This window comes from Vitis vinifera, chromosome 13 (genome assembly GCF_030704535.1).
Source record: "Vitis vinifera cultivar Pinot Noir 40024 chromosome 13, ASM3070453v1".
Taxonomy (NCBI): domain Eukaryota; kingdom Viridiplantae; phylum Streptophyta; class Magnoliopsida; order Vitales; family Vitaceae; genus Vitis; species Vitis vinifera.
This window is the reverse complement of record NC_081817.1, coordinates 18298307-18301154: the sequence shown is the minus strand read 5'-3', so window position 1 is coordinate 18301154 and position 2848 is coordinate 18298307. Positions and strand designations below refer to the sequence as shown.

General features: G+C 36.9%; 1 long non-coding RNA gene across 1 annotated transcript; it reads left to right on the top strand.

Annotated features, from left to right (window-relative positions):
• On the top strand, positions 1-1050 carry LOC109123741 (uncharacterized). Its single transcript, XR_002031534.2, has 2 exons — positions 1-491; positions 695-1050. It is a non-coding gene; the product is annotated as an uncharacterized LOC109123741 (long non-coding RNA).
• Positions 1051-2848: the final 1798 nt, after the last annotated feature.

The window sequence follows — 2848 nt, the reverse complement described above, 5'->3', positions numbered from 1 at the left end:
GGTGTATTCCTGCAGGATTAACTCTATGATGAGTTGTCTAACTTTGCTTTCAGCATGTCTCCTAGTTCATTTAGGGGTGGTGAAATTGGCAGTTGGAATCTGCAATTCATATGGTGCAATAAATGAGAAGCTACCAAGAGGGACTCACAGAACCGATTGCAAGTCACCCACTCAGTGCATTTTTTATGATCACAACCTTGAGCCTATTAGGGAGCTAATATTCCATGGTTGCATGCCTAGGACACCTCAATTTCCCAGGGGCAGATATGTATATATCTCTGGAGTTGTTACTGATTTGAGCAATTCAAAAGTTGCAACAGGTCTCTGAAATTCTTTTAGATTTTGAAATGCCCCCGTTTCATGTCTTTCCAAGAAGCCAGCTTCCTGCAATCCTAATGAAGGTGGAGATGCTGAGTTGCCCAGATATTGAGTTCAGACTAAATGAATGTTGTCAAATTTCAGAAGAAGAACAGAACTTCCCTTGAATACAGGTATGTTGCTTGTTTCTACCTCTCACCTCATTGTCAAGAGATGCCTTACCTGCTGCTTAAACACCTTGGTATTTATGATTATGAAAATAATGTTTTGAATAATTCAGCACAACACATTTATTGTACCTCTTCTCATGATGCTTTTCACAATGATCAAAAGAAATAGAGAAGTCCAAACTAAGCAAGATACGGTTTTTCCTTAGGGTGGAAGAAGAGGGAGGAACCCAATACAAAGATGCATGAGATGCTGTTCTCTTGATGGGATGAAGAAGAAATGAAGAATCACCAAGCTGTTTGGCTTGACCGAGGAAGGGAGAAACAAAGAAAACAGAGCTGAAGAAAAGAAAATGACGACATATGTGCAAGGATATTCCAACCATTAGACGTCCACAACTGATGCAAGCACACTATGTGAAGTCAAACAGGTTGCTCTATTTAAAAGTTTTCATATAATTTACCCTTGAATGCTACATTTCAGTCATTTCATTCAACTGTCATGCTTCCATCTCTGTGGACCAATGCACTGTGATATTATCAAAGAGACAAACATTCAAAGCCATGACACTTTCTCTTGATCTACAAACCCAATGAATATGATTCAATCTAAATAATAAAATTATTACAACTGAATGAAGCTTTCCACTATTCTGGACGATTGGGAGCAGAGCAAATTAGAAGAAGCCTACTCCAGAATTGTAGGATTATATACTTGCAATACTCTGAAGAGGGGACTACTCCACAAACCACCCTTGATCCCTTATAACATCAGCACTTCGTGCACAATCTTAAAACATGAAACATCCATATACAGGATCATAGCCCCTTGGGTACTATATCTCTAACTTTTGAATCAATATATTTTCTTTCTGAATCCTATCCAAAATATCTTTTCTGATTACCATTTTTTCAATGCAAACTGACAGTAAGAAAATCATCATCTTCCCATTTAACAGCTTTCTTGATCTTACTCAACATTTTTATCAATCTATGTACAGAAAACATGACTAATATTCCAGTTTCATTCTGTAGCTGAGCTTTAAGGTTCATCCAAACCTAGTGCACTGGAGAGATGAAACATGTCTGGAAAGAAAAGATATAATCAGACATGTTCGCATTCAAGTGTCCAGTATAACTTTAATATGGAATTTGAGAAAAAAACATCAAAATGTGTTGATTGATATGTAGACACCATGTATGTAACAACCAGAGAATGCTTCCGTGCAGGCTTGCTAAAGGGTCTGGAAAAAATGGGCATGTTTTTAGGTGCTAAAACTTGGGCTTGAAATTAACCAACCACAACTATTCCAAACATGCTAACTGTGTAGTCCTTTGTGATCACCTTATTTTCCATGTTACTGGTATATCACCTTATTCCAAAATTCCATACTTAAATACTATTTATGATTGTGAAAAGACTGTACATCACATAAATCCTGAACAAATCTCTCCCAGCATCTCTTTGGATTGAATAATGGCACACAAAGATTCCAGATGCCTCTGCTCGGATGACACAGGCTTGCCTCTTCCTTCCTACATCTCTCTCATGTATGTCTGCACACAAAGATTCCAGTATCTGGAAGCCTTAACCTTCCAGGGTCACCAAGACCTCACTTCTCTCTAAGAGCTACTATCTATACTCCAATGGTGTTTGTTGGAAAACCGAAACTGATATGGAAATAAATAACTTTGTAAAGCTGTAAATTATTTATTAGTTGTCAATCTTTGTATTTTTAGGAAAGTAATTGTTAGGAGTTATTCTTTCCTTTTAATCAGTGATTTAGTTTCCTAATTTGAAGGATTTCTATATGTTGTAAACTCTATAAAAGAATAATCTCAATGAAAGAAAATTATTCCTGTGAAACCCTATTCTTCAACCGTGTTTAGTCAGAGACTGTTTAGAACCTTACATTCAATAAGCTTCACCCATTCCCAGCGCAGATTTCTTACTTTACCATTTATTACAATTTTCTATATGTGGCTCTACCAGTGAATTTCATAGTGGACTTTTTGTTGACAATTGACAAGGAAGCTGCTTTGGACAGCAGCTACAGGCTTATGGATTTGCATTTTCTCTTCCATTTTTGTTGATCTTGTTTGTCTTTTCCTCAGTTCCATGTAAGCATCGGTAGTTCTACCTCTCCCAATTTAATTTTCAGACAATCCGATGCCTTGAAATGTTCATTTGTGTTCCTACTTCATTCAGGTCTAGTGGAAGTGGCAGTTGACATGGGATTTGTAGTGCATAAGATGAAAATGGTAAGAGAAGATGTGTTGTTCCCTCAACAACTAGGTAAATTTTGCAGAAGTTACAGATTTCGGATTGCTAAAATTTAGAATTTAGGCTAGAACAATGTCAT